This window comes from Rousettus aegyptiacus, unplaced genomic scaffold, assembly GCF_014176215.1.
Source record: "Rousettus aegyptiacus isolate mRouAeg1 unplaced genomic scaffold, mRouAeg1.p scaffold_m13_p_3, whole genome shotgun sequence".
Classification (NCBI taxonomy): domain Eukaryota; kingdom Metazoa; phylum Chordata; class Mammalia; order Chiroptera; family Pteropodidae; genus Rousettus; species Rousettus aegyptiacus.
In genome coordinates this window covers 97,706,369-97,720,306 of record NW_023416306.1, presented here as the reverse complement: position 1 = coordinate 97,720,306, position 13,938 = coordinate 97,706,369, and the positions used below count along the sequence as shown (strand labels likewise).

General features: G+C 40.7%; 1 protein-coding gene and 1 long non-coding RNA gene across 9 annotated transcripts in view; one reads left to right on the top strand and one right to left on the bottom strand.

The window, feature by feature from the left end:
- LOC107499460 overlaps window positions 1–13,938 on the bottom strand; it is a 141,784-nt gene that overhangs the window by 32,481 nt on the left and 95,365 nt on the right. The gene's annotated exons all lie outside the window — the stretch shown is intronic.
- NPAS3 (neuronal PAS domain protein 3) overlaps window positions 1–13,938 on the top strand; it is an 802,977-nt gene that overhangs the window by 761,578 nt on the left and 27,461 nt on the right. The gene's annotated exons all lie outside the window — the stretch shown is intronic.

The following is a 13,938-nucleotide window of genomic DNA, read 5'->3' as shown; positions in this document are numbered from 1 at the left end:
TCTTTGCTGCTTTAGTGGATTAAAGAAATCAAACATAAACAGCAGTCCTCCAATAGCTACTAGGAGGAGGTCACTACTTTGTGAGAGCATGCAAGAGTGATTTTGGAAGGGAGGCCTTTGCAAAGTGGACCAACATTCTCTAAATACTTAACCAATACTCTGCCAGGAGAAACCTGTATCTATTCCCTTCCTTTTACCTGATCACCAATTCCCATGTCTTCCAGAAACCGAGCAAAGTGAGGAGCGGCAGAGCCTAGGGACAGTGCTTGCCTTCTTAGAACATTAAAACTGAACCTTCTTAAACAGCGCTGTCCATACTTTCCTATCTGGGACTGAACGTTGTCTGGGATATATGCATTTACTCTCCTGCCCTGGGTTTTGAAATTTATTTCTCACCTTTGAAAAGATAGTTGCTTTGGAAATGACGTCTAAAAAAAAGTATATGAAGAATGGAATTTGTATTGTGAAAATATCTGTAGGCTTCATAAGCTTTACAACTGGATCATTGTTGTTGTTTATCCTGCCTGGTGTGCTTGTCTGCAGTCCTGATTCAATAGTGTGTTGTCAGAAAATACCCCCATTGCCCTCTCAGACACAGACTTAAAAAATCAGAGATTGGAGCATGCACAGCACTGATTTCCCAAACATTTTGCTAAGGGCATCTATCATAACAGATATATGTACATGTGTATATGTATATATGTATAATTTCTAGAACTGTTTATACTTAAGCAAGTAGAAGATCTCTAAATAAAGTATGAAAAACATGAGACTAAAGAAGTACATTTAAACGTCTGTATCTTACTGAATCTTTACTTGAATGTTGGCAATTTCTCGATCTTTATATAATCAAAACAAAACCTACCTCTCAAAATGTTTTGCCATCTACCAGCCCTTACCATCTCAGTAAGTGTCCCCATCCTCCATCCTAGGGCCCTGGCCAAAAGCTTAGGAGTGTCCTTTGAGACCACATTAAATACATCGGCAAATTCTGTCCTCTCCACCTCAAAGGATATCTACAACCCACCATTTCCTCTTGGGCTGCCGTCATCTTCGCAAAGGAGGCTCCTACTTGGCCTTCCTACTTCCACTCAGGCCCCAGAGCAGCCCTTTACGGCTGCCGGAAACATTTATCAGACCTCACCACTTCCCCTTTTGTCCGTCCATTTCATCAGTGTATCCCCAGAGCCTAGAACAATGCCCGGCAATATATTAATCTCAGACACACTTGTTAAATGAATAAAATCATGCAGTTTAGCTGAAGTGCACAAAACGCTGCCAGAGCATCCGGGCATTTGAGAAGCATGAACTGACCAGGTGGAAACCAGGAAAGAGTAAGACACCTGCCCCTGAATCTGAGTAATTCAGACATCTGCCAGTCCACTGCTCACGTCAGCCCTCCCTTCAAAAGCGTTATGGAAAGGGAGTTGTCCTGGGTGAGTGAGTTGTTTGCCCATATAGCCCAAGGCCTCTCATTTGGGGTTGATGTTTACCCAAACCAAGTAGGAATAAAAGAGTCAAGCGCTGATGCCAGTTCATTTCAACGGATGCAGTCTTACTTGGCAGTTATGATAGCGCAAGTCACTCCAACAATCAAAAGAATCATTACTTGCTTTGCTGAAATCCCAAAGAAATAGCACAAGATGCGATATTTCAGCACTAATGAGGTTGTGCCTGAAGAAGTGTGATTTTAATTGTGATAGATTTAGAGAATCCATTGCAAAACTGCAGGAGAACAGCATACTCTTCCCAGTTCCAAGGAAAGTGCATTAATATCCCATGTTTTTGTTTTATTTAGTCTTTGCTGGCTGTGTGGAGAATCACCTAAGGTAATAGAAGAGTTGCTAGGGACTACATCAAACAGAGCCCTATAAAGCAACTTTATTTTCTCCTCCTACACTATGACTTGAGACTGCACAACAGAGGAATATTTGTCTTGAGTTGCCTTACAAGACACTGGATTGATTTGCTTTGCCACTGACAGTTCTGATCCTAGCACAACCCTTCCACCACCTTCCGGCCTTCAAAGGTTGAAAGTCACCACTTTAGTGCACTGGCTCACTAAACCTTTCCACTGGCAGCTGGAGGAAAGGGGTTTCTGCAAAATTTTGCTTCATTCTAAAGCCTAATCTGGGTTGGGTGTGAAAGCTCCTGGTAGAAGTCTGCATATGAGCCGTGTTGCTGATTACTTCATTAGAACCCTGTGCACTTCAAGAGCCATATGCTTTCAAGTTTCTTTAAATGGTATTAGGGAAAAAATATCCTCAAGGCATTATTTTTAAAGGGGACTTCAAACGTTCTCCAAGAAAAAAAAAAGTATAGCACGTTTGAACTCCAGGGGATTGCAGGAGAAGTCTTACTTAGCAAGACTGTGAAAATGGAGCGATCTTTTCAGTTTCAGGGTAAAGTAAGTATTGGTCACAATCAGGGATATATTTGAAATGTGGATGGAGAAAGATGCAGAAAATCTCCAAATCCTTGAATCCTGACCATAAAATAGCAAAGAAGATGATGACTTGAGGAAGGAAATTTAAAAAAAAAAAAACACACACACACTAAGTTTTCATTCTTTTAGTCAATGGAATAAAGAGAATTGAACACTCTCCTCGTATCCTGCCACGCAGGAGACACTTCTAAAATGAGCCCCCGCCAACACACACTTGGCGTTACATGTATTGAAACTTATATTTTAAAGACCTGGGAAGCAAGGGTACAGGTAGGGGTAAACCAGCTTATTTTGAGTTTCCCTGCAGAGGGTCTGCTCCAGAGGTCAAATCAGAGATACTTCTTCAAGTTTAAACCCTCCTTTTCTAAATAAATCCTATCCTGATCTCATTTAATGCATTGATGTCTGGTTTCTTAGGCATGATAGTTGCAGTATTACATATCAAAAGAGCTCTTGAGAAATTTCCTCGAATTGATCATTCTAATTTCTTATGTATAACTACTCTATATTCACTCAGAGGACAGCTGCATTGTATGCTAAACCATGAATAGCAGAAATTGGTCCCTTTGTATGTAGGTTTGTATTAAATTGAGATGCTCTCTCTTTTTTTCCCCCCCTGTTTGTTCCCACACTTGAGTTCCTGGTGTCAGTTTGTATTTGGCTTCTTGAGCATATTAAAGTTTTCCTAGTGCTTATGATGTTCTTGCCAAGAGCACACTTGCAGCAATATGCACTATAACAGTCTTTGTGCCAATTACTTCAAAAAGTATTCTTTAAAATAAAAAGAGGGAGGGTTTTTTTTTTTTCTTAGGGAACTTTCAGGTTATAGTGTGGTGGTTTCAATTTTAATTTTTTAGTCAGTCTTCCTGAAATGATGACTTAGAGCCTCCGGACTGTGCATCTTTGGGGTTTTTTTTTCTTTTCTTTTCTTTTTAAAGCCTTTCTACAAAATGGAAGTCCTGATAAAGACATAGGAATAGCAGGAGGAATCAGTATGAGGAAACTGCTGTCACTGCTGACACCACACCCTCATCTATTTAAGCAGCTTTGGAAAGGAAACTGCTAGAAGCTTGTTAAAGAGTTTCCAAATGTGTGACTGTAAATGACTATCTCTAATCATGGCTGAATAAACCAAATGCGGCAAATGAGCTGGTGACACGCACAAAAGTCATACGAGTGTTTTGAATTGCATATGCTGAATGGATAATAACCCATGTCAGTGCCAGGGGTCTTTTGAAGGTTAAAATCTTAAGTTTAATTGAGTCATTTCTACATAGAGATATAAACACACTTGGGAAAACAAAAGAGGAAAGGGAAAAGGAATATGTCCTCTGACATGCACTTCTGAACAGTTAGGAAAGACATTGGGCAAGAGATTAGGAGACCTCAGTTTTCTTCCTGTGTCTGCCACTAACCGGCTTTGTGTCTGTGGGCAAGACATTTCGCCTCACCGACTCAGCCTCCAGGTCTGTAACCAGGGAGAGCCCTACAAGGTAGTCCATAAGCCCTCCCACCCCCCGCCTGCCCCAGCTCCAGCATGCCGTCTTTCTGAGATGCTGAACGCAAAGGGGTCTTGGCACAGGCGTGGATTCATTCACTCCATAAAGTGCGAAATGTTTTGAGAGACATGTCATTACAAGAAATTACTCTCATTAAGGATGAAATCTGAGATTGAATTAAACAGTCTTATAAAATACTAGCTACTCTTGGGAAGTGATCGTTTTAGGTTTGATCTTTAAGGAGTTTTGTATCCAAATTTGGGGAATATTAGGGTTTTAATTTTTTTCAGAATATTTATGACTCATCTATTTGCTTTAAAAATAATGATCAGAAATACACTTGTTAATACTTATGTGTTTCTCCTTTAAGGGGATAGGCTGCTTTAAAAAATACGTTAGCCTTTGAGACAGCAGAGTTGCCCTTCCACAAGGAGCAAGGTCTACCCATCTACATGGATAATTGCCTTTAACGCATCCTCTGCAACTAAGGAAGAGAGGGGTAGCTGACTCCCACATCTAAGAGTTACCCCTAAAGGGTTTCCTTTGTTATCAAAGTGCAGTCATTTCTTCCATAGACCTTCAGGTTGGGCAGAGGGGACAGAGTAGGGCTGCCTCAGCATTGCCTTGGGACAGCTCTCTGGAACTGCTTGTCTTCATGCAGAGAAGCCCTCAGTCTCTAGCATACAGCTGCCTTTGGACATATGTTGCAGTTCCGAGTGTCTGTGTGTAAATTCTGCTAGAAAACTCAAGAAAAACGAAGTCTAAGGAGACTAACAAGACTAGTTGTTAAACTAAAGAAGTGTGAGTAGAAAGCACATTCAACAAAGGTGTTAATAAGCAAGGATAGGGAATAAAAATCATTTTGATTTATATTAGATCTTTCCTAATCAGAGCTCATGGGTTCTGAATATATAATATAGTACTTCTGGGGGTGGGGTGGGGTGGGAGTACGGAGCCAGTTTCTATTCCTTACCTAACACGACACAAGTTGTGAATCTTTTTTTTCCTTAATATTATTGGGAAATACAACCGCAGTCTGTTACGTTGAGAAAAACTGCCTCGCTACCCTCAAAACAGCGGCAGTAAGCCACAAAGGGCCTCTGGGGCCTATGAGAGGTTATACCTCCTCCTCCACATCAAGGGATAGAGGAATAAAACGTTGCCCTCCACAGAGGTGCAATGGTCCTCTGTCCTTCTCTAGGAGACTTTAATAAAGTAACTGAATCAAACGAAATTTGATCAGATGTGTATAGTTCAGCCTTCTGCTTTGCCCCCTAACACTTTCTCGAGGTATTTCTACCCATGATCCTGTATTATTAAATGATATTTGAAGTGTTCCACTCTCAGAAAATATGGTTTATATCTTTGGCATACATTTACATAATCTCGTTAAGGAAATCTCTCCAGTTTAGCTAAACTGTCCCAATAAAAAATCTTATCTTTGGTAGAAAAAAGACTATTTTCTCCAAAGGGGACAGGAAGCAAGGAGTCCAGACAAATTTTGAGAAGTTGAGGCTATAATTGAAGTTATATTTTTTATGTTATGTATTTGAAGTTTATCAACAGAGATGGATGAGAAATAATTGTGTTTTGAGGATATAGTCATGTAAGAATAGAATGCTGTAGCTAATGTATTTTAAATGTGGATTTTAAAAATAATTTTTTATTTGTTGCCTTGGAAAATTTTTCCATATTAAAAAAAAAAATCTAAGGGTGATAAATTACTAGCAATCTCTCAGCTCCCCCACTGGAGCCATCAAATTAAGGGTTAACCTCCCAGGATTCCCCCTGAATTAATCAGGAACTAAGCCAGGAGCTGGCTGGTGGGGGGTAGAGATTGTCAGAGCTCAACCTCTCCCGAGAGGCTTGCAGCACAGCAGTGCAGCCCACAGTGGCATGGCCACTGAGAGAAAGCAGACCTTTACACAAATAAGGGAGCTTTGACAGGGCTCCCGGGCTGCACCCTCAGGCAGCCCCGATCCCGCATCAGCCCAGGGTTCCTGCTTACCGCACCCCGATCTTCCATTTCCAAAGAACCAAGATATTGGGTCGTGTTCTAGAGAGTAGGGAGAGATTTTTTCAGTCCAGATTGAAATGTAAATGTATGTTCATCTTTCTTTGCTCATTTAGGAGGCAGTCTGCGATGAACTTCTGAGTCATCTTTATCCATTTGTTCAGTTCTCCACATAAAGAGGAAGCTGCAGGTGGATGGGCTTTACGGCCTGCCCTTAAATCAGCACTCACGGGAGGGCTCTGCACTGGCATTCAAAGTACTTGTGGCAGATGGTGGGATGCAGATTCCCAAGCCTCTTGCTCAATTTAAAGAATCCAAAGTTTTGGAGGTGGGACCTGGGAATCTGCATTACCAATAAGCTCACCAGGTGATTCCTGTACACATTCAAATTTAAGAACCACTAATCCTAGAGTTGTTTTCTGTCTAAAACAAAACCCTAATACCTGCATTAAGTGTTTTAAACTGTTCAATTAAAGAACAAACTATGTTTTCCGTCATGTGCCAGACCTACTTAGTTGTTTTAGTTGCTGTGTACTGGACAGAGTGAGTAGACTTTATCTACAAGATGAGGAATGCCCTATCATGCTTGTGCATGGGTCTGTTTTCCTACAGGACCTTAGTATCTCAGTGACAATAGAAAAATTGGCCCCTTGTTTCCTTCCTTCCTCTGCTTTCCATGACTGGGAATGCCCTTACCTACAAGTCCAACCACTTCTGCAAGTCTTCACTGAGTTTTTCAAGAATCAGACCAGGTTGTGCTCCAGTTATATACCTCTTCCTGCTCATTTCTACCAAACCAAACGGAAGATCACAAATCTTTGAGAATTAACACTTTCCATGTAATTGTTGTCTTTTTATCCAAAAACAGTTGGCTTACACCAGGGTTCCTCTTTCTTAATGTTGGCCAAGAAGCTCCCCCAGTACCCAGTTGTACCTTCTCTCTTCACCACCAGAGCCACCCTTAAATTGAGCGCATCTAAGACCCTCAGACCTTTTCCTTTCTCGTTCTTGCTGGTCCGTGTAGAGGTCTCATTCTTTCTAGTCTTTGCTGATAGAGATCTGCTAAGTGCTAAATCGTGCCCCCATCAACCCTGCCCAATATTGAAGATCCCTGATCTTAGAGAAATTCTTAGGGACAAACTCCTAGAAAGACTGTGGTTCCTGAGTTGATAGCCATCTCCATGCCTAGCTGAGGAGGACATTCCAGCACCACCTCTCCTGCTGCAACCCCCCTGGCCCTGGAAGAAGTCTACATTGTCACCTACTCCATGCCAAAACTTCATTTCCCCCTGAATCTCACCTTCCCACTGCCTTTAGAAGTCAGCTTTTCCCTATTCTGTCTTTTCCTATCCCCAGTTGCTAAAGTCCCAATGTGAATTATGACAAAATCTGCTAGAGCCGAGTCAGTTTCTAGAAATCTGAGATTCTCAAAAGAGAAGGGAAATGACATTCTACTGTTCTCCTCCTTCTCAGAGGGCCTGAAGAGTTATAAGCCCTCCTCTTCATAGTGCCTGCCTCAATGGACAAGGACAAGTACCTGGTCTCAGCTTTTTTTTTTTTTTTTTCCTCTCTCCAGGCCTGTTGCAAAGACCTAGGTGGCCGGAGTCAGACAGACAGAGAGAGAGACCTGTTCCGGCAGATTCTCTAACCTTTGAATCAATGTGGTCTAAATTGGAGAAAACCCACTCCCTAAAAATTTGCATGAAATAATTTACACGAGGTTGATATTCTCCTGCTAGTTTAGATTAAGTTGTTGTTCTGTAGGCTAGATGTTTAGGTTCAGAAGACCTTGATAAGCCCTTATCTTTCAGCAGGTTGTGGGCCACCTCAAAGCCCCCATCACTTAAAAATAATTAGCTGACTCTCCCACCTGAGCTAGTGATTTGATGCTCTGTATGCTAAATCAGACTTCTACAGGCAAATAAAAGAAAAAAAAAAATGCCAGAAGGAATCTTAGTCTTTATGGTAAATTTGGATGCCCTAACAGGACAAGTGAAAAATCTCTGAAGCTACTCTAAACCTAGGGAATCCATAGTTTTTTTCATGCCTGCAGCCTGTTTTTGTTCTCCTATTTGCTTAGCCCTAACCTGTACTTTACATTATATGTGGAAAATAATGCACATAATACTTAGCACCTCCTTTTGATAAAGAAAATGTTTCATATTATTCGTACTGAGATTTATGCCTAAAAGATGGAGAATAGCTTCCAGATGTAGTTTTCCGTCATGGACTTTCTTTCCTTAAGTATTGACAGAGGGGAGGTTTTATCAAGGTCTTTGTGATGGGTTTGTTTATAATGAGAAGATATTAGTGGAGCACATCTAAGTGTTTATCACTAACGGACGACTGAAAGGAGCATATGGCAGGAAGAAAAATATATATTTGTCCAAGAAACATGGCTTGTTAACACTCCCACACTCATCCTAAACTCTGTGGACATGTACTTGCAGCATCGCGTACATCCACTCATTGTATCAGAGAAGAAAAATAAAAATCAAACAATGATTTCTTCAATATGGGGCTGTCAAATAATGCTAATTTGGACATTTTTATCAAAGATGGTAGGATTTCAGCTCAGAAATCCTGTGCATTCTGCTTCACAGGGGCTGGTATCTGGGCAGTGCTGTGTAAGGAGTTTAAAAAAATACAGGTTTTAGCATTTTTGTACAGCTCTTTATGATAAAACAAGAACAATGAAAGGAAGCTCAGCGACAACTGAGCTCTTTTATAAAACTGAGCTTGAGGGCAAAGAATCTTTTAGTCCAGAAATCTCTTTTAAAGAATGCCTTTAGATTAGATTTAAGACCAGACCAAGCTGAACCTTCAGAACGCAGAGGCAATTTTTACCTGGTATTGTCCAAAACCAAAGCATTGTTCCAGCTCAAAAATGACTCAGAAAAACCCTATTGATTAGTTCTTAAAGTATACTCTGCATTTATTAAGTTGTAGCTGTCCTCTGAAACTCTCACCCCCACCATGGAGAAAGAGAAGGAGGGTGAGCTACAGCACAGTAAGGGCCACTCTAATGAGCATTAGGTCATAAATTCTCTAGAACTTAGTGAGAACCCTCAGTAGCATAGCCTGCTTCTCATCCGACATTTTATATCTGAGAAAATTCTGCCCGAGCCAAATGACTTGCCCAAGATACCAGAACCAGTACTGAAATCAGACATTCTGTTTCCCAATTCAGTGTTATTTCTACTCCACAATATTCCTTTCAGTTTAAAGCTACTGTGTTATTTTTATAGATTGGTGGCTCTTGGCATAATATTAGTATTTAGGCTTACATTTCATTTCTCATCCACCTGCTTAACTATATAAGGAAGCCATCCCATTCTTTGGGATGTTACCAATGGAAATGGCAGTAATTTGGCAACCCTGGCATTTATATCAGAATGGAATTGTAGGTAAAGAAAAAGGGGACTCAGTGCTTTGAGAAATTTTCACTTTTTTAGCAAAAGTAATTATTAACAAGCAAGAGAACCTCAATTTATAAAAAAACATAAGTTGCCTTAGGCTACAGAGGCTCGAAGCGGGAGGGAACGCCTATGGTGTTCCTCTCTCATCTCTATTTTCTCCATTGGTAATTCCATTCAATCTCTTGGGTTTAACTATTACCTCCGGGGTGGGTGGGGGGTGGAATTGAAAACTATACATTTGAAAACTATCATTGTTCAAGTGCCCAGCCCCTTTTCCAACCATCCCCTGAACACAGTGTCCAGGGTCTCTCCAGGCTGCTCAAACACAAAATGAACACCGGGGAATCTTTGTCTCTACACTGGTCAGCCATTCCTGCATTACAGGTTACTGTTGAGTCTCTTACCATCATTATCCTCTCAGACAGGCTCAACATCATGGTGCTGTCCGGCTGTCCCTCCTCCACAGCTCCCACTGCCAATCTCTACCTCTTGTACCTGCCTTTTTGGCCCATCCCTGTCTCTTTTCCTGCCGACACCAACCGTGGTCCAAGAGCCCCGAGCATTCCTGATGGGTTCCCTTTTATATTCTGTTGTTCTAGCTATTCTCTATGTCTGACATCCCTTTCACCATCCTATGATCACGTCATGTATCAACAACTTACTCATGTGCCAGTTTCACATAGCCTTCTGGATCCATTCAATTAAAAGGATTTTCTACCTACCCTGAATTCCCAGATTGTAGTTTATACCTTTCTTATGGTACATACCTGTTACTTAATAAAAATAGTACTAATTAAGCATATGCCTAGTATCAGGCATATGCCTAGGCTCTTAAGTACATTTTTATTTAATCCTCTCAGCAGCCCTGTAAGACCTGAAAGGGCCTCTACCCCAGAGATCTCTATTGAATTGGTCTTGGGTACACCTTGGAATGGGGACTTTCAAAGACTCTCCAGGTGATTCTAACCTATAGTAAGGTTGAGAAACACTGGTATAACTCTAAACTCATTAGCCAGATATTCTCTAGTAGTAGGTATCATATTTGGAGCTTTGAAAAATGAACAAATGCTGGACTGCAGCTCAGTTGACTAAATTAGAATCTCTGGGTGATAGAGCCTGGGAATCTATGTGTTAAGAAAGCTCTGTCACATAACCGAGATGGAGAACAACTTTCTCAATCAGACACTGTGTCATCTCCCAGTACGACTGTTACAGGTAATTATATATGTCTACTCCCACTATATAGTCCATAAACTCTAAGGACAGGTTTACACTTGAGTCACCTTGGTCTGCTCCCCGGCATCTAGCAAGGTCCCTTGCACATAATATATTTTAGAAACTAAAAAAATTAAAATTAAAATTAAAAATAAAGTGTTCTTTGATGACCTTATTAAGAAAACAAGGAACACCTTTATAGAATACTTATTCTCTTTGTATTAGGTTTTTAATCTCTAATATATTAACCTGGAGACTAAGCAAGTCATTTCAATCCTCTGACCATCATAGTTGGATGACTATGCGAGGCCCGAGTCAGGAGTCGAACCCAGATCCTCTGACAATCCTCTTTCCTCTATATCTCAGGCCTTAAAAGCAACTACAAAGTTAAACAACTATATATGTGTTTGGTTGCATGCTGTCAGACATGTTTCTAAAATTTGAACATAACCTGTCACATGGGGGGGGGGAATGTTGGCGTTATGAAATGGATTTGAGAAAATACGTCAATTTACAACCAAAAATTAATTATGGGACCTAACAGATAGCCTTTTTTTCTCATCAGTCCTACCCTCCCTCACCCCTAGATATACAGACAAACACACCCTCTGATTGTTCTTTGACATTTCTTGACAACTGTGCCTTTACTGCTTTGGTAATTTTCTTAGTTTTTTTCTTCTTCTTCTTCTTTGTACCATTTCTCAGACTTTTCAAATAACCTCAGCTTCTGGGTATAAGTAAAGTCTTTTTAAAGGTTTATGTACCTCTTACTTAAGGTGGTAAATTAGCATAATGTTTCATTCAATATAAATATGCACATAAAATGCATACAGGGATAACAAATTTGAGATGACAGTCCAAGGAGACCTGGAAACCTGGCTTCTAGGCTCTCTTCTGCCATTTCCCAGCCAGGTGACTCTGGACAGGGAATGAACTTTCCAGAGCCTCTTCCCTCACCTGAAAAATGAGAGAAAAACCTAAAACAGACCCTCTTCAATTTTCTTCCAAATATTTAAAGGATCATAAAATTTCATAATTTATTGGGCTTTCAGCCAAGATTAAATTGATAAGTGCTCCTTTTCCTTGTTATTCAACTGATTTTTTTTAAGGCAAATAGAGTCATAATGAAATCTGCAGACTTCTTTACTATTGAGAAAGTGTTCACCTCCATTATCTTCTTTGGTTTTCATAACATAACTGCAGAATAATTATAATCCCCATTTCATAGAAAAGGAAATTGAGATGCAGAGAGATTGAATGATTCATCTGCGTTAACGAAATCAGAAAATATCAAATCTAGACCTCTACTGGACCCAACTATGGCCTCCAGCAACACCTCAATGGATGCAGGCCAAGTCGGAGATCAGAGACCAGGTGTATCTGACGAGCAGACAGCTCACCTCAGTAGCCTGTCTGCCTCCCCAAAATAATTTCTATCCCAGATACCTATAAATTGCTTTAGAATAGAATACCAAGAGGGGATTTATTTACCATATCATTTCTGGCTGTGTATTTTCCTGAGCATTTACAGATCTGTGTTTTTCCAAGAAGCTGAATGTTCCTGATAAAACGAGACAGATAATGATAAATGAGCATCTATGTAAGCCTAGCTGGGAGGACCAGAGACTGTTAACACCCCTCCTGTGAAGTTAATCCCATTTCTTTTAGCTATTTCTTTATTAGTTAATGAGGTCTTGCAAAAAAAAAAAAAAAAACTATCTGTGATGGTGTTTTAGCATCTTTGCCTCTAGGAACATTTTCAAATATTCATAAAGCAGCTCATTTGACCAAAGCTTAAAGCACAGGTGCATTAAGTATGAATTTAGTTAACTTCAAATGTGGGTGGCCAAAAAACTGCTCCTGAAATAACCTAAATAATCCTCCTCCTCGGCACATCCAGATCGGCAGCTCTGGGTACAAATGTGAAGGAGGACAGGGACAGGGAAGAGGTGTGATTTAAAACAGCCAAGACTCTGAAGGACAGTGCATACGCTTTGATCCTGCTTCCTGACTGACAGCAATGTGGGAAAACTGAATAACTTAAGGAAAAAAAAAACAAAATGAAAAAGGAATTACCAGTCAGACCCCTAGGAAGGAGAGCAGATGCTAGATCTTATTGCTCCTGGGAGCCCAGAGACCCGCTTCCCACTTAAGCTCCTCATGGCAAAGAGGGAAAAAGAGACTCTCAAAAGGTGGCTTAGTGCTCAGGGATGCATTCGGAAAAGCAAACCAAATGCGAAAACTCAGTTAGCTACTAAACTGAGCTCTGGGGTCCATTGAATCACAGCAATTACCTCTACAACCTGGTTTGGAGGGCCCCACACACCATAGCAGGGTCCTGGAACACGGCTAGAGTACACGTGCACATGTACATACATACGTACACGTACATACACGCACGCGCACACACACACACCTGACTGCCATCATCCTGAAGCACAGCCACACGAACCCTTTCCACTTTCCACCCTTTCATAATTTTGTTTCCCCCAAATATCAAATTAAGGAATTTGACACAATGGCTTTTCTTCCATATGCAACTTAGAAGCAAAAGAACTTTTTCAAAAGACACCTTTGTTAAATAATACCATTTAAAATGTGGGAGGATGATGAACCGATTTTGTTTGGTTCTGGGAGTCTGGATTATCTATTGTATACTTTGGCAAAGAAACCAAATATTACAACCCAATATTATCCCTCTCGTCTCTGCACAAGTAACCAAAATGAGCCACCAAAATGGTCTGAGTCTTCCTGACCCTATTTTAGTAGGAGGTTAAGGAATCAACAAAGGCCAGACTCCCCTGACCTTCAACCCCATGGCCACTGCAATAAATCATGGTTCTCCTGGTAACTCAGTGCTGCCTAACACAGAATTTCTATGCTCCAAAGGGCCAATCATGTCATTGTGCCTGAGCCTTTTACTCAGCGGAGTCTTTGGCTTTGTGCAATATCAACCCCCCAATGAAGGAAAGCTCTGACCCCCACTTCTGAAAGAAGAGGGCCCTGTAATCCCACTCATTTCAGATTTGGGGAGAGACAGACATCATCCATTAACAAGGGCTGATAATATAAATGTTTCCTTTCGCAGCTCAGTGCTCACCTTTCTGGTCATTTTATCCAGTTATGAACTTCTTCTAAAAAAAAAAAAAAAAAAAAGTCCTGAAAAATAGCAATAGCAGAGCATAGTAATAATGCTGCCTTGAGAAATGCTCAGAGTATAACATTCCTCTTCTGTCGCTTGCCTTGAGGACACCGAGGGCACTTTGGCAGCCATTATGATTACAGAAGATACAAGCAAATGTTGATTGTGCCAGATGTAAAATTCTGTTACATCCCAAAGGTAAA